The sequence below is a fragment of the Asparagus officinalis genome, chromosome 8, assembly GCF_001876935.1.
Source record: "Asparagus officinalis chromosome 8, Aspof.V1, whole genome shotgun sequence".
NCBI lineage: Eukaryota > Viridiplantae > Streptophyta > Magnoliopsida > Asparagales > Asparagaceae > Asparagus > Asparagus officinalis.
This window is the reverse complement of record NC_033801.1, coordinates 102,208,125-102,227,197: the sequence shown is the minus strand read 5'-3', so window position 1 is coordinate 102,227,197 and position 19,073 is coordinate 102,208,125. Positions and strand designations below refer to the sequence as shown.

At 41.0% G+C, this 19,073-nt stretch overlaps 1 pseudogene; it reads right to left on the bottom strand.

Annotated features, from left to right (window-relative positions):
• LOC109821620 overlaps positions 485-19,073 on the bottom strand; it is a 42,056-nt pseudogene continuing 23,467 nt past the window's right edge.

Below are 19,073 nucleotides of genomic sequence, written 5' to 3'. Positions count from 1 at the left end.
ATAGATTAGGAATACTGCTATCCAACATCAAATAGACTCAAATGATTTTTATCTTAATTTTTACCCTTTTTACCCTCAAAATAAGAGAAAATGGGTTTCTAACAAATAGACCTCCTGAGAATATGAGTGGTGAGACAAAATTATGGGGAAAGTGGATTGCCCCGTCTCAGTAAATAAGCTAGAAGTGATAGACTAATAGTGAGATTCACAGCACTAGTCATATTATAAGCGGTAGAAAAACTAGACTAATTAAATGGTGTCAATTTTTTATAATTCTATTATAAATTTTGGGGCGGTGAGATTTGAACGTTGGTTGCTCTGATATCATGCGAAAGCCCCTAACCACTACACCAAAACTCTAAAAGTTTTGGTGAGAGTTAGGGTGTTATATTTTTATATTTTAACAAATTCTAGATCGTATGAGTATTAATTAACCTTTTTAAGGTAACTTATATCAGCTTTTCACTTGCTACTCAAGTAATTGTCATTGTGCACCCTCACTAGCTACTGCAGTCTTAATTCTCTCTACCGTACGTGCAAGCAATCAGATTATTGACTGTGACAACTGAACCCAACGACAACTTTGCAGTAGGCACCGAGTCAACCAAAATCTGGAAGGTGACCGTTAAAAGGGAACCACCAGACCCCACCTCTCCTGCAGTCCCATCACCACCTGTGGGCCCACCATCGGGAAGGATGGAAAATCATGAGGGAAGTAGTGCCACGTAGTCAGGGTCGCCACCATTGAGGACTGCGTTTATGGCGACTACATCGACAGGGGCATAGATTACATAGGAGGATGTTGAGGTCTCTTGGAGGATTATTATGTTGCTCTGATTTGAGTTTGGACTCTGGAACAAAATTCATATGTACATCTTTTTAGCATATATGGTAGCATTGTTAACTCAATTTTGCAAGACAACAGTGGAAATTTTGAAGAGATAATGTGTACAGAATTCAATTGTTGAACTTTTGCATGTACTCTTAAGTATATTTTAACAAGAACTATCAGCAAAAATTGCTTGTACAATCCCTAATGCGTTCGTATCATTAATTGAAAATTAAAAGTGACACATTTGAAAAAAAGAAAGAAAACGAAACTGTATCATTAGGTTTAAAAAGAAGTATAGTTATTACAGAAAAAGGCTGACATGTACGGTTTGAGTGTATAACTGAAAAACTACAAATGGTCTTAAAGATGATCCATGCACATCTAAAGGATAAAATTGTAAATCATCGTATAGATTCTAAATATAATCATGACAAGATTTTCTTTACTTGCTATGAACTAATAAGTTATATGGGGACACCATTGGAATAAAATCTTAGATCCACCACCGCATATCAGGCACACTCACATACGGTAGAACAAATTGAACTTAATGATTGAGTGATGACTTACATTAACACGGAGGAGAGAAACGTAGTTGCCGTGATCACCACCATTAGCTATATGAGCCACCTCCTCGACCACACCACCATTTGAGAGAATATCCCACTGTTAATGCATCCATACACATATACGTTTACAACTCCATTCTATATGTTTATAATTCACAATTTCGACTTGGCAACATATTTGTGCCGAATTCTCGCTTAACATGAATGTAAATGTGTTGAATATAAATACCTCGCTACGAGAGCTCACAGCACGAAATGAGGTCATTGCATTTAAAATAATACCAGGGGGCCTACCAGGATCGTCGATGCTCTTTCTAGTCATCACCCTCACATCTTCAGCCCCACTTCCCGACAATGCAGTCCATGATGAGCTGTTGAGGCACTCACACCACCAAAAAAGCTTATAACCATCCTCTTGGTTAATTTCAAAATGTCTTTCTTCCTTCATCTGTTTGTATCACTACAACCAATGAACCCAAGTAATTAGAATTTAGTGAAATCTATGTACTAATTTAAATCGAATTAGTTACCGATACTATCTCCTGTGGGGATATTGATATCCATCACACTTGTAAATCATTCACATTGTCAATCTAGAGTTGAAACCCATCTTTTGGCACCAAAAGCTAAGCTTGAGTTGATTAGGGGCTTGTATATGTTGTGCACAGATCTTGTTGTGCGCAGGGGAAATTTCGGCAGCACTTCGGCAGCACAACAAGTGAGTAGATCTTAACCAGAATTCTTATTTCTCAAAGGAAACAAGAACTGAAAGCAAAATATCTCAACAAAGTAAGATATCAGCTCTTCCTCTCATCAGTTCTAGGACTGACCTGTCGTGGGAACCTACAAGCTATTACAAATCACGGTAAGAACACAAATTTAACGTGGTTTGGAAAATTACCTATGTCCACGGGGCAAGGGGGGGGGGGAGATCTACTATTAGAGAGAGATAATACAACTAGGGTTTACAATCACACAATCTATTAAACCTCTCACAAAAGGACAGCAGCCAAATCCTAAAGAACAGCCGCCAAAACCCAAAGGACAATAGCCAAACTTTCTTTTGCGTTTGCCCTCTGCAGCAACGAAGCCCTATTTTACCAAAATGTTGGCTCCTAGCACTTGCATGCAACCCCTCTTTGCATAGAAGTCCCTACCTTGCACTGCTCCTTGTACAGCGACCTTTGCATAGAAGTCCCTGCCTTGCACTTCGCACACCCCTAACAAAACCCTAGAAACCAATGTGTATTTATAAACAGCAAGCAATAGGGTGGGCTCGGCTTTTGTCCGCTGGACTCAGCACCCACACGTGACTCAGCACCCACACGCGACTCAGCACCCATACGCGAAGCCTCCTTTTGTTCGCTGGATATTCGCGTGGTTGGATAACGTGTTATGGGAGAAAACGCGTTAACAGAACTAACTGCTATCTCTTCACGTGAAGGACAAAGTTCTATCTCTTCACGTGAAGGTGGACCCCACTCACAATTCTTCACCTCGGCAAAGTTTTTCTAAAACTGAGCTGACACCAACCAAAACAAATGTCTCACTTGTTGCGTCTAGGATGACGTGAAACAATTCATGACAACGGACTCAATCCACAACAAGTCAAGACCTAAACGAGAATTCGAACACTCTCCAAATGTCGGTATCAACTCACCAAACCGGCTGCATCATAAAATGACTACCTACGTATCCTCTTGCCCAAGGAATCAAGACTCACGTAGTTCATCCAAATGGCAGCGAACGACCTCAATCTAATAGAAAAGTTCGTAACCCTTCTCTAACATGACGATCAAGTCTGTGACTGATAGCACCTCTAATGGCCCCAAACTGAAACAATCCAAACACCTCTATTTGAGATGAACCAATGCCCATATCCAGACTACATCAATCACCTGCACTCAAATCAATCAACCTATTATCTGTGTAGGGTCAAAAAATTTAAGGATTGATTGATTCTCTTGTTTTAAGAAATGGGTTCGATCACTTGGTACGAAACCTTTACAATCACTCACAATCTCTCCATTACAGAGAAAGAGAAGATTAATTCAGCTTCTCTTTTGTTTAAGGTGGGTTCTAGGTGGCAAAAGGATGCTTCCCCTGATGCTTGAGTCGAGCTTGCCTCCTGTTGACGATCAGACCAAGATCACAAGAGCTTCTGACCTTCGTTAGCCGGCTGGAATCAAAATTTGAACTCTGGATTTACAGGCAAAAGCTCTGATTTCTGATGATTAAAAGTCTCAATTAACCAACCCCTCTCTTCATAGCTGCTCGCGGCTATTTATAGAGCTTTAGCACGTAACCGACGTGCTACAATCGTGGAGTCGTGGGCGTAACTGACTCCTTGAATTTAGCTCACGTGGCTGACTAGGTCTTCATGGCTGTTACAGCCTGATTTAATATGGGTGACGAACTTCACTGCGTTGGTGAACCTCATCCTTGATGTCGAGCCTCACTACATGGCGAAGCTCGTCTTTGATGTCGAGCCTCGCTGCGTGGCGAGCCTCGCTAGCTTCTTTAATAATGAGCTTCGTCTTTACTGACGAGCTTTAAATCTGATGACAAGCTTTGTTTTCATTGACGAACTTCACCTCCGATGATTGATGACAAGCTTTGTTTTCATTGACGAACTTCACCTCCGATGATGAACTCCGAACCTCGTATCCAATGATGAGCTTCGAACCTCGTTTCCAATGAGAACTTCACCTCCGATGATGAACTCCGAACCTCGTATCCAATGATGAGCTTCGAACCTCGTTTCCAATGATGAGCTTCATCTTTGATGTCAAGTCTCATTTCTAATGATGAGATTCGAACCTCGTTTCCAATGACGAGCTTCATATCTTGTTTCCAACGACAAGCTTTGTTGTTTGAGACGAGGTCCGTCATTGTAATGACCCTTGTCATGCTCGTTATGAGCTTCAATGTTCTAAGGCCAAATGATTAGTGGATGATCTATGAAGATCCATGAGAGTGGAGGGTAGATAGGCTTTTTTTACTAGCCTCTCAATCTCCTCCCTTCTCATGTTGATCATGCCTATTTATAGGCTTTGGGCCATTATGGAGTGAGTTAATGGGCTTTAACTTACCTTATAATAAGGGAGTTAGTGGTCATTAATGTTGCACCCTAGAGGGGGGTGATTAGGGTCAAGAGGCTCTAATATGCAATTAAAAATCAGCACAAGCAAACCACAAAACAGAAATGCGATAAAAGTAAGAGAGATAAGGTTAGGAGTTCGTTATCCTTGACGCGCGATGTGTTAACGAGGTTCGGCCCTCTGGCCTACGTCCCCTCTCTCCACTCTCGAGGAGAAATCCACTACACACCCGGTTTGGAAGCCGGAACTTCGTCTACACAGCGATCTCCACAGATCTCTCTCACTACACAGTTTGATCTCACAGATCACACTCCCTCACAGTAGATCTCCACAGATCTCACTCACACAGCAGAAGACAGAAATGCAATAACCTCTCTTTACACAGCCCTTATAGCAAAGAGAAGGTATACTGAAGCTGGGAGGTGAATCACACTTGAAACAGAGAGAAAAACAGAGTTTTGAAAATTTACTCAGGAAACAGAAAAAGCTCTCTGGTTTTTCAAACGTTAGGGCTAGGAAGAAGAAGAGGTCTGGGGGGTTTATATAGAAAAGTTTAAATCATTTTAAAACAAAAATAAATCTTCCCAAATGAGATAATAATCTCTTCTTCAGACCCTCATCACAGACTGTGCCAAACACTAACAAGTGAAAGCATAGTAAACGATGTAAATGACCGTTTAAAAAAGTCGCGGCTGACCAGAGGCAAAAATCGGTTGACCGAAGGAAATTTCGGTCGACCGAAAAATGCCTTCGGTCGACTGACCGAAAAATTCGGTCGACCGCGAGAAGCTAAGGAAATTTGGTAAAACACTCAGAGACTCATCGGTTGACCGGCACGGTCGACCGATTAAAGATTGAAAATTCGGTCGACCGTACCGGTCGACCGACGACACTCTGGAAACATACTGAAGAAAGGTCATCGGATCGGTCGACCGGACCGGTCGACCGATTTCTGATATTTTCTGAAATCTGATTTTTGACCAACTTGAAATATTTGCAAAATATTTATTTGACCTCTGAAAATTCTGAAACTTTGTAAAATGTTTTTAATACTAAAAACAAACTGTTTGGAAAAAGAATTTTGCAGATAGGTACTCATACTTGTGAAAAATAGTATTTTGTGAAAAAAACGCTTAAAAGCACAAGTCTAAAAACGTGTGTGTGATTCCCAATAGCTTCAAGTAAACTCAGTAACTCTTTGCCTACATTCTAGCACTAGAGAGAAAAACAAAAGAAAGCTAATATCCTCATATAGAGAGCAATATACTTGAGCTTTGATATAGCTTGAATCGGATGAAGCTTTTGATCGAATTTGTCGTTCTTGAAATAACGTTGCTTCATCTCTTGGCCTCCTCCTCCTTTGGATATCTTCGTTGTAGCATATATTCCATCCATCCTCCATTAATGGCACTAACGAGCTTGACAAATGAGTTTACTACATTTACACTCAATAAGCCATTAGTACCGATAATGGTGGTTGTAAGAACATCATCAAAACATAAGGGCTAACAATTAACTCTCATTTAAATAAGGTCATTAACTCTCCTTAAATGGGTGAGTTAGTAGTCATTAACTCTCCCTAAATGAGTGAGTTATTGGTCATTAACCCTTCTTTAATGTAGCCTCTGAAAATTATGACAGACGAGGTTCGGCTATGTACAAGGCTCATCAATAATGGCAACAGCGAACTTCATCTTCAATGACGAACTTCGTTTCTGGACGAACCTCATCTTCAATGACGAACTTCATTTCTACACGAACTTCATCTTCAATGATGAAGTTCGTCTTTTGAGAGTGAAGTGTTGTTTGACGAGATTCGTCTGCGGATGGACTTCGTCTTCAATGACGTTCATCATCATGATGGGCTTCGTTGGCTGAGATAAGGTTCATTATGATAACGAGCCTCGTCATGCTTGTAGAGAGGTTCAACCTTGCTTTATTACTTGGTATTTTTTTGGTGTCTACAAAACCCTCTTCAAAGTTTTCAGACACAAATTAGGTTGTATGGTGTCTGAAATACTTTGAACATTCTCGACTATGACGAGCTTGGTCTGCACGATGCGTTTGGCCTCTTGGCGAGCTTTGATGCTTCGGGGTGAATCTTGTGGTTGTAGGTAAAGTTTATCATTTCTGGACAAACCTTAATACTTTAAGATGAAGTTCGACTATTCATTGAGTCTTGTCATTCGGTGTGTGTTTCATCAGACCCATATGGGATTGACGATCAGGACTTAAGATTTTTAGCAAACTCTCAACTAGCAACGGACTTGATGTGTCTTTACCAACTGCCGTTTGAGTTAGACTAGCCATGCTTTTGTCCTTAGCATGGTAAGTTGTCGAGGAATTTCTCTTAGGCTCAATGCTAAGATTTTCCTTTATCCTTAGCCCTTTTTAAGGCCTTAGATTAGATGCATGATAATAAAGCTCAAGCTCATCATATGGTAGGCTTGTTGTAGGAAAGCGAATGTCATTTGTAAAAATAACAATGTTGGGATGATCATGTCGTTCAGTGACTTAAAAGTATGACGATAATGATGAGAACAAAGGAACATCACTTGGTAGGCCAATGTTGAAAAACAAACATCATTTGGGGAAATGACGATGTTAGGAAGATCATGTTGTTCAGTGACTTGGAAGTATAACGACAATGAAGAAAACAAAGGCACATCACTTGGTAGGCTAATGTTGGAAAACGAACGTTATTTGGGGAAACGACGACGTTAGGAAGATCATGTTATTCAGTGACTTGGAAGTATGACGACGATGATGAGAACAAGGCACATCACTTGGTAGGCCAATGTTGAAAACGAATGTCCTTTGGGGAAATAACGACGTTAGGAAGATCATGTCGTTCAGTGACTTGGAAGTATGACGACGATGATGAGAACAAAGGTACATCACTTGGTAGGCCAATGTTGGAAAACAAATGTCATTTGGGGAAATGACGATGTTAGGATAATCATGTCGTTCAGTGACTTAAGAGTAATGACAATGATGAGAACAAAGGCACATCACTTGGTAGGCCAATGTTGAAAAACAAACGTCATTTGGGAAAACGATGATGTTAGGAAGATCATGTCATTCAGTGACATAGGATTATAATGACAATGAAGAAAACAAAGGCACATCATTTGGTAGGTCAATGTTAGAAAACGAATGTCATTTGGGGAAATAACAACGTTAGGAAGATCATGTTGTTCAGTGACTTGGAAGTATGACGACGATGATGAGAACAAAGGCACATCACTTGGTAGACCAATGTTAGAAAGATATATTTTTTAAAAGAACATTGACTATCAGAGGTAATCATTAACGTGATAGTTTTATGGTCCCGACATCCTATTGAAGAGGATTGGCGAGGGAATTTGGAGGAAATGACTATCAGAGGTAATCATTAACGTGATAGTTTTGTGGTCCCGCCATCCTATTGAAGAGGATTGACAAGGGAATTTAGAGGAAGTGACTATCAGAGGTAATCATTAACATGATAGTTTTGTGGTCTCGCCATCCTAATGAAGAGGATTGGCGAGGGAATTTGGAGGAAGCTAACTATCAGGGATAATCATTAACATGATAGTTTTTTGATAAGGCCAGATGCTCATGATTTCATCAAAGAGAAACCTTAAGGTAGTCCATGGTTTTGTAGAGAAACCATGACTACCCTCACTCAAGCGATAGCTATAAATTAGGATTGAAGGATAAAGACTCCTGCATCTAATAAGGCTTGGTTCTTATCCTTCAGGGTGTAGCATTTGGAGGTGGGAAGATGGACCATCCTGTGGTACGCATAATAGTTGGGATCATCCGTTCTCGACATCTCCTCAGGTTGTATTGATTCTGGGAGCTTGATCTTTTTCTCCTTGATCAAGGATTTGAGTATCGGGACGACTTGCGCATCTTGGAAGTCGTACTTCTGCTGAAAGTGACTATTCGAAGATTTGCCCTTCTGCTTCGACGAAGATTTAGGGGAAGAAGTGGTTTTCACCACTAAAGCATCTTTCCCTTTTACATAAGTCAGAGGGGTGAGGTCGTCTTGGTCATCACCCCCTTAAAAATCACATAGCTCTTCAGCATTTAGCCTTTTGAGTATGCTTTTGACCTGTTCTCCTTGGTGAACAAGCTCTTTCCAAGTTCGGATCTTCACTGCTCTAATCTTGGATAAAATATAGATCGAGAGATTATTGTGACACATCTTGATCAACATACTTTTAGAGACTTGGTCACGGCAATGCAGCTACCGATTTCTAAATCTCTTGACAAAGTTACTCACAGATTCTGTCTTCTTCTGCTTTTCAACTACTAGAGTTGCCATAGATACTACTGTGTTATCGTCAAAGAATCTGGTCAAAAAGAGTCTTTCCATGTCCTTCCAGCAAGTGATGGATTCAGGCTCCAGTTGGTGAAACCATTCAAAAGCGACCCCCTTAAGGGTGCTAATGAAAAGTCGAGTCATAATGGGATCATTCCCCACTATGTGTCCAGTCTGCACCTAGAAATAATAGATGTGTTGGGTTGGAGAACCCTTGTCATCGAACTGCAGGAGGCTGAGTGGCTTAAACTTTGGAGGATAGGGAACGGCGTCCCATTCGGCAGGGTATGGCCTGACGACCCCCAGTTCTCTGAAGTTTCTCTGAAGCTTTAAAGCCTCAAGCTGCTTCTAGAAATCGTCCAGCTTATGATCTCGGTCATTCTTACGCGGGTTGGACTCAGCTTCGGATGATTCAGAATGAATATCAAAAATATTTTCTTCCTCATCTTTTGCATTATCGCCATCTTGATTTCGATGGCTAGATTCCTGAGCACTAGGTGAAGGTCGTTGGTGCCTTGATCCTGAGGATTTGACGGTAGCTTTCTTCTTCGTCTTCTTCTCCTTAAGGAGTTTGGCCATCATATCCTCCAAGCGTCTGATAAACTCCTGTTGTTGGAGGATGGTTGATTGTTACTCTTCCACCTGTCTCGCTAGGTCCTCCTCACTTCCGACCATGTGAGCACTTGCTTGTTCACTTTGATCGGTGTTGGAAGGCTGAGAGGTTGTAATAGCTGAGTTTTTAGGCTCTTCCTCAACCTCATCTGTGATGCCCACTAATCGACGATAATCAAATAAGATCACCACACCAGTACGAGTACGAGTGTGTTGATACACTCCCTGTTCTTCAACAAGCATTTTGCCCTATCCTGGAGAGTATTCAGGATCAGAAGATTCAGAAGAATAAGCTGAAGCTTTGCTCTTGCCCTTGCTGACCATATTAATCGTCACTTCAATGTGGTGATTCTTAGATGCTTGCTTTTTTGGGCGAAAGCGCCTTCTTCTTGATGAAGAGATCGTCGACGACTCAGTCAACCATTCGAAGACTGAAGATTTATGCGTCAACTCCCCACATGGGCATCGTGAAAGTACTGTAGAAAGAAGTTTCTCACAACAGCAATGGGATTGCATCTGACTCATGCTACGTTTACGTGTGAGATAATCCCGAAGGTCATCAGCAAGACAACCCCCAGCGGACTCTGTCATCTTGGCTTTACCCGAGCAAGACCCTCTAAATGATAGAGGTTGACGACCTTGGGTAAGTTGACAAACTCCATCATTTGCACGATGAGGTTCGTTGATAGGACGGGTTTGGCGAGTTCGCCTTCTCGGTAGGTTCCAAACTTGAGGTTCGTTTTCTTGACGAGCCTCAGTATGAACCGTTTGTTGAATTTGTTGAACCTCTCTCTGAGGATGAGGTTCGTGATCTGAGCTTACTCGGGTACGAGGGTGAGGTCCGTTATTTGGACGTTCCTTATTCACCTGATCCTCGTCAGACTTGTTGACCATAGGTTTATTAACCTTCGGTCGATAATAAAAACCGTCTAGCGAGACCAAAGCTCAAGCCTTGCGGCGAGCTTAGTTCTTACGCTGACGTTGTCGAGCGCATCTCGACAATGAACCAGTAGAAACCTTTGCCTCAGCCGAAGCTGGACGAGGTTTGTTTTCAAAAGCCATAATTTGGCTAGTAGAAGCCGAAGTTCGGCTAGGTTACTTGACAACCCATTTCTTAGCCTAACGGCTAGTTTCTAGAGCCTCCTCTTTGAGGGGCTTGGACTTTTCCTCGAGACTAACTCGAGTTGAATCATTAGAAGCCACTTGGGCTGAAGTCTCATACAAGACTCGACGACACTTACATGCCTTTGTAGGACTAGACTTACCCGAGGAAAGAAAATCCTCATATTTGGACTAGTCAAATTCGATGATCAGAGTTTCGACGTCCGTTCCCACTATAATCTTGTCTGATTGTGCCACCACCATCTCGTCAGAGAGAATAGCTGCTCCCACTGTGGTTGCCATCGTCTGTAGGGTCAAAAAATTTAAGGATTGATTAATTCTCTTGTTTTAAGAAATGGGTTCGATCACTTGGTACGAAACCCTTACAATCACTCACAATCTCTCGATTACATAGGAAGTGAAATTTAATTCAGCTTATCTTTTGTTTAAGGTGGGTTCTAGGTGGCAAAAGGATGCTTCCCCCGATGCTTGAGTCGAGCTTGCCTCCCGTTGACGATCAGACCAAGATCACATGAGCTTCTGACCTTCGTTAGCTGGCTGGAATCAAAATTCGAACTTTGGATTTACATGCAAAAGCTCTGATTTTTTATGATTAAAAGACTCAATTAACCAACCCCTCTCTTCATAGCTGCTCGCGACTATTTATAGAGCTTTAGCACGTAACCGACGTGCTACAATTGTGGAGTCGTGGGCGTAACTGACTCCTTGAATTTAGCTCATGTGGCTTACTGGGTCTTCGTGGCTGTTACAGCCTGATTTAATGTGGGTGACGAACTTCACTGTGTTGGCGAACCTCGTCCTTGATGTCGAGCCTCACTGCACGGCGAGCCTCGTCTTTGATGTTGAGCCTCGCTGCGTGGTGAGCCTCGTCTTTGATGTCGAGCCTCGCTACGTGGCGAGCCTCGCGAGCTTCTTTAATAATGAGCTTCGTCTTTACTGACGAGCTTTAAATCTGATGACAAGCTTTGTTTTCAGTGACAAATTTCACCTCCTATGATGAACTCCGAACCTCGTATCCAATAACGAGCTTCGAACCTCGTTTCCAATGACGAGCTTCGTCTTTGATGTCAAGTCTCATTTCCAATGATGATTCAAACCTCATTTCCAATGACGAGCTTCATATCTTGTTTCCAATAACAAGCTTTGTTGTTTGAGACGAGGTCCGTCATTGTAATAATCCTCGTCATGCTCATTATGAGCTTCGACGTTCTAAGACCAAATGATTAGCCGATGATCTATGAAGATCCATGAGAGTGGAGAAGTGATAGGCTTTTTTTACTAGCCTCTCAATCTCCCCCCTTTTCATGTTGATCATGCCTATTTATAGGCTTAAAGCCATTATGGAGTGAGTTAATGGGCTTTAACTCACATTATAATGAGAGAGTTAGTGGTTATTAACTCCCATTTAAATGAGGTCATTAACTCTCCTTAAATGAGTGAGTTAGTAGTCATTAACTCTCCCTAAATGAGTGAGTTATTGGTCATTAACCCTCCTTAAATGTAGCCTCTGAAAATTATGACAGACGAGGTTCGGCTATGTACGAGGTTCATCAATAATGCCTCCTTAAATGTAGCCTCTGAAAATTATGACAGACGAGGTTCGGCTATGTACGAGGTTCATCAATAATGACAACGACGAACTTCATCTTCAATGACGAACTTCGTTTCTGGACAAACCTCATCTTCAATGACGGACTTTATTTCTGCACGAACTTCATCTTCAATGACGAAGTTCGTCTTTAGAGAGTGAAGTGTCGTTTAACGAGGTTCGTCTGCGGATGGACTTCGTCTTCAATGACGTTCATCATCATGATGGGCTTCGTTGGCTGAGATGAGGTTCATTATGATGAGGAGCCTCGTTATGCTTGTAGCGAGGTTCAACCTTGCTTTATTCCTTGGCATTTTTTCGGTGTCTACAATCTGCATCCAAATCAACATGATCCCCAATCTGTGTCACATCAGCTAGAATCCCAAACGATATAGTATGATCTGGAGCATGTGGAGTAATCTCCACCTAACATGGAGTAACATCACTCTCCACCCGTTGCGATGTCCTAATGATCTGATCACCACTCTTCATCTGCCGAGAGTCAAACGTGACATACCCGCTCAGAACAAAGTTAGAAACCAATTCCTGATAATCAAACGCGCCTCTGAATTCCAAATGTGCTGTCAAATCCAATCTCACATCCATGATGTGACTAAGTGCTGGGTAGCCAAACATACGACGCATCCCAAAATCTGAAGCAACTCCACCAGATCCAAAATCTCTACATGTAGCAGTCGACAACCTATGCATAAGATGGCCCAAACATGTCGTAGCCCTCACACCAATGCCAATGCTCGACATCAATTACCAATCCTCCTCCAGAAATGAACAGCTCTCCAAATCTGCCATCTCATCACGTCGCCTCAAAGTTTCCATACCAATGAAGTGTCTCCTATTGCCGTGAGCTCAGCACAAACGCAAGAAAGAACCCCTACCATAAATAGAACATCAGGTTACCTTTCTACCAACACACTTCCTCCATCTGTTGTGGGCTTCTAGGACTTCACACCAACGAGACTTGGTTGCAACCCACCAATGCCTAGAATAATCCCCAACTGTGAAAACCACATACCTATTACCTCCCAATAATGCTCCCTTGGAAGGCCCCCACATGCCTGAATGAACACTCCTCAGAAGACCCCTCGAATGATGGATAGAAGTGTCAAACTCGACATTGGTCTTCTTGCTCATACCAATGGGTTCACAGGACTTCAAACTGTAGGTCAAAGCACTCCTCAACAACCTATGCACGATATTACCAATCAAATAACCCAGCATCAAACAACGCCACAGTTTAGCCGAATCTGATGAATTCGTCAGCTCCCTATCAATCACCATGCTTCCGAGAAAATAATACAAATTGCTCCTTCTGACGCCCTTCATCACAATCATGGACCCCAATGTGACCTTCAAGCGTGCATCCATCAAGGTCACCTTATAGCCTGCTACCTCCAAAGCTCCAAGTAAAATGATGTTCATCTTTAATTGCGGAACGAACCTCACATCATCCACCTGCTACCTCCAAAGCTCCAAGTAAAATGATGTTCATCTTTAATTGCGGAACGAACCTCACATCATCCAACTCTCGCATCATCCCATCACTCATCCTAATCCGAACAGTACCAATACCACCAATAGAGCATGCATTTCCATTACCCATGAGCATAATATCCTTTCTTTCCAACTCCTGAAAGCTGGAGAACCAATCCCTTCTAGGGCAAACGTGGTAAGAAGCACCCGAATCTAATATCCACTCCGTAGAATCGGCATCACAAACTGATGGTAGTGTGGATAACGAATAGCCTGAAGAATCCGAATATGAATTGTTACCACTAGTCTTGACAACATTCACCTCTGAAGCTTGTACAGCTTTCCCCTTATTCTTCTCGGCTTGATCTAACTTTGGGCATTCATCTTTCCAATGTTCATCCTCTTTACAAAAAGCACACTGATTCCTATGAATCTCACGATGTACACCTCTAGACTACGACCTCCTTCTTTGGTTTGAACCACGGCCTTGAACTACTAATGCATCTCTAGATACCTTCTCGGATGACTCATCAACACTCTTCCTCTACTCATAATTCACCAACGCTGAGGTCACCTCCTTGTAACTAACAGTAGTTCTTCTATAAATCATAGTGAGAACAAAGGTACCATAATCATCCTCGGGCAACGAATACAAAAGTAGCATCGCCTTGTCTTCATCCCCAACCATGATATCCACATTGGCCATGTCTGAAAGTAGCTTCGTGAAGTTGTTAACATGCTCCCTGATGGAAACTTTCTTCTTCATCTTGAACTGGTGAAACATCTTCTTCAAGTGAAGCTGATTCTCAATACTCTTAGTAAGATACTTTTCATTGAGTGTTTCCCACATCTTCTTCGCCGACTCTTGTTCATCACATCATAAATAAGATCCGGCGTCAAGCATGACCAAATAACTCCACACACCCTACCATTCATCTTCTTCCAAACCTTTTCTTCCATATCATGATCTCTCACTACACAGTTGATCTCAACAGATCACACTCCCTCACAGTTGATCTACACAAGATCACACTCACAAAGTAATAGAAATGGTGCAAGACTCTCTCTTTACAAGTCCCTATGGCAAAGAGAAAGAATACTGAATCTGGGAAGTGAACACACACAAAAAACACAGAGAAAACACAGAGAACAGATTTTGAAAATTTTTTCAGGAAGACAGCGTCTCTCTGGTTTTTGCAGAAATTAGGGCAGCAAAGAAGATGAAGGAGTATGGGTTTAAATAGGAGAGATTAATCATTTTAAAATCATAGCCCAATCTTCCCAATTAAGAAAATAATCTCCTATTCAGACTATGCCACAGACTGCGCCAAACACAGTTAAGTGATAGCACAGTAATCAAGGCAAACGACCGTTGAAAAAAGTCTCGGTTGACCGAATAGATTTTCGGTCGACCGACAAAACATTCGGTCAACCGAACGAATGAATTCGGTCGACTGACGAAAAATCCGGTCGACCGCGAGCAGGTCTGAAAACAACAAAACAAACATAGACTTCATCGGTCGACCGGTGCGGTCGATTGATAGAAAAATCGAGTTTTCGGTCAACCGCACCGGTCGACCGACAAACTCTCTGTAGCCCAGTGACGAATGATCCTAAGTGCGGTCGACCGGTGCGGTCGACCGCATTCTGATACATTCCAGAAAGTATTTTGACTCAAACAAAAATATTTAGAAAATATTTATTTGACCTCTGAAAATTATGAAACTTTGTAAAATGTTTTTAATACTAAAACAAACTGTTTGAAAAAGGAATTTTGCAGATAGGTCCTCATACTTGTGAAAAATAGTATTTTGTGAAAAACGCTTAAAATCATAAGTATGAAAACGTGTGTGTGAGTCTCAATAGCTTCAAGTGAAATCAATAACTCTTTGCCTACATTCTAATACTAGAGAGAGAATAAAAACTAGCTAATATCCTCACATAGAATACAATTCTTGAGTCTTGATATAGCTTGAGTTTGGATGAAGCTTTTATATGAATTTGTTGTTCTTGAAATAACATTGCTTCATCACTATGCCTCCTCCTCCTTTGGATATCATCGTTGTAGCGTATATTCCATCCAATCCTCCATGAATGGCACTAATAAGCTTGATAAATGAATTTACTACATTTGCACTCAATAAGCCATTAGTACCATTAATGGTGGTTGTAAAACATCATCAAAACATAAGGGCTAACAAATCCTTCGAACAAGCTCCCAAGTCCAATCCGGAGCTCTGATACCATTTGTTGTGCGCAGCGAAAATTTTGTCAGCACTTCGACAGCATAACAAGTGAGTAGATCTCAACCAAAATTCTTATTTCTCAAAGAAAACAAGAACCGAAAGTAAAATATATCATCAAAGTAAGATATCAGCTCTTTCTCTCATCAGTTCTAGGACTTACCTATCGAGGGAACCTACAAGCTATTACAAATCACGGCAAGAACATAAATTTAACGTGGTTCGGCAAATTGCCTATGTCCAAAGGGGCAAGGAGGGGGGAGATCTACTGTTAGAGGGAGATAATACAACTAGGGTTTATAATCACACAATCTAAATCCTCATACAATCTCTTAAATCTATCACAAAAGGACAGCAGCCAAATCCCAAAGAACAGCCGCAAAAACCCAAAGACAACAGTCAAACTTTCTTCCGCGTTTGCCCTATGCAGCAACGAAGCCCTCTTTTACCTAAAAGTCATCTCCTAGCACTTGCACGCAGCCCCTCTTTAGACAGAAGTCCCTACCTTGCACTGCTCCTTGTACAGCCGCCTTTGTACAGAAGTCCCTGCCTTGCACTTAGCACACCCCTAACAAAACCCTAGAAACCAATGTGTATTTATAAGCAGCAAGCAATCGGGTGGGCTCGGCTTTTGTTCGCTGGATATTCGCATAGTTGGATAGCGCGTTAGGGGAGAAAACGCGTTAACAGAACCAACTGCTACCACTTCACGTGAAGGACAAGGTTCTATCTCTTCACGTGAAGGTGGACCCCACTCACAGATCTATCATCTCCTTCCGCATGTTCCACCCAAGTCACCTACAAATTCAAATACATTCAAAACTAAGTATTTGTTTCATTCATTTGTTGCCTCTTAAGTGGTTATTTTTATCGCAGGGCCAATAACATGAATAGCAACACATATCCTCGAAGCACAAAACTGATAACATGAATAACTACAAAAATATCCTCAATCAAAACAGGGATTCAATCACCATATATCAACACAACCAACTACCAGTAAGATAAAAATGCACGCATAAAAAAAACAAATCATTGCTATGCTCATCTACAGATTACTGTTATTGATGTTGTTACAGATGATCACTGTCATCCACTTTAACATAAAAGAAACAAATCGTTGCTATGTATTACAGTCCTTTATAGAATCCTAGTATTGTTATTGTTATTAGCATAAGGCTAACAATATAAGATAAAAAGAACATATCCTCGGCATGTTGGATTTAAATCTAATTACATCTATTTGTGGGCACATATGATTAATCTGTGTGTATTGCTATCATTCAGGATAACCCACTAAAGTGATTATTTGTGGGCACATATGATTAATCTGTGTGTATTGCTATCATTCAGGATAACCCACTAAAGTGATCAATTAATTTGGGTTAATGGGTATTTAAATAAATCATGGGGTTATATGTGCAGATACTAGGTTGTAATTGTAATTTGATAAGGGGCCAAATTACAAATATACAACACATATATATATGGGGTTATGGTCCCTAATCTAGGGTTAGCCACTCTTATTCTCTTATTCCCATCTAAAGAGATCCATAAGCGAGAAATCCTAAGGTTAGAAGATCATCAAAACCCTAATCAGGTTTTCCTCAATGGATTCGGGTATATGCTTCCGCACTTTTTATTTCTTGTTAATCTCTTTCAATTAATCATGGCTTTATGGTTTAGATCTCAAATATTAGATCTAACAAGTGGTATTAGAGCCACCGTTGATTTGTTCTAAGAGATTAAGATTAAAACTAGGGTTCTTTGATCTTAATTTGTGTTTTATTCAGATCTGTTCACGGATAAACAGTAACGTTTTTTATTTATTCGGGTGAACAGTAAAAAAATTTGTGAACAGTAAATTTTTTTATTTTTTGTTGGTTTTTCCTTCGTTTTTTTTGGGATCTAGATCAAGAAGTTATCTTTCGATTCTGGATCTGGTTTTGAAATAAAATCGAGGAATTTTTGGATCTATTTTGTTTGGTCGTCAGTCCCGTGATCCTCACCGGTGAAGTATTGCTAGCGGCCTCGCTTTCGACTCCGACGGCGATGGCGTCGTCAGGAAACCCTAGGGTTTCGACCTTGGGTGCAGGAGCAATGGCGGTGACGGTTTCAGAATGAAACCCTAAGGGTTCGTGCGTGAAAACGTGCGGGAATTAAGGAGGTGGTTACCTCAAATTTTTGGCGAGGCTTGAAAGCTTCAAACGAACTTCGCGTTCGTTCTCAGGTGAGCCTCGCGCTCAATTCAAGTTGAACCTCGCGTTCGTTCTCAGGTGAGCCTCATGCTCAATTCAAGTCGAACCTCGCGTTCATCCTCAGATCGAACTTCGCGTTCATTTTCAAACGAACCTCGCGTTCGTTCTCAAGTTGAACCTCGTGTTCGTTCTCAAGTCAAACCTCATGTTCGTTCTTAAGTCGAACCCCGCGTTCATCCTCAGGCGAGTCTTGTGCTCAATCCAAACAAACCTCGCGTTCGTTCTCAAACGAACCTCGCGTTTGTTCTATTATTCTTCTTTTCCGTCGGGTGAAAGAAGAAGGCTGTAACGATTTGAGTTAGGGCACAACCCACTTAACTCTATTTGGTTTTGGGCCTAATTTTAGTATGCTTAATTTAACTAATTAAGCAATGAGGCCCTATTGAAGCTATGGAAATTTAAATTAATTTAATTTAATTTAAATTTAATTTGGTAGTTAATCAATTATTTAATTCAAATATTATGATACTAAGGTATTAAAGTTGTCTCTCATTCCAAATGATTACCTGAAACAAGATGTTACCAAAGTAACCTCTCTTGTGTAGATTGTTCATGAGGGATGTCAGATGTTTGTGTGTATGCTTTCGTGTAAATATTTAATCGGCCCAAAGGAAGGTTAATATTTATTTAGACTGCATACACATCTGTGATGATAAACATGTGACAATTATAAGGTTTACATGTGAATAATGAATTGATCCAAAGATAGTTTCATTATTTAACATGAGTTATTGTTAATGTTTGATCATTGCAACAATGTATCACTTACAAGTTAATATTACTGTCTAAAGACTTGATATTAATGTTGTGCCAGATATCTTGAGATGGGATTTGTCATTATTTGAATTTTATTGATAACAGTTAATAATGTGAGTATCTTTTGTTTATTTCAGCTAATGCATCTGCTACAACAATTTCCGCTAACATCAACTCAATTCCCATACTTAA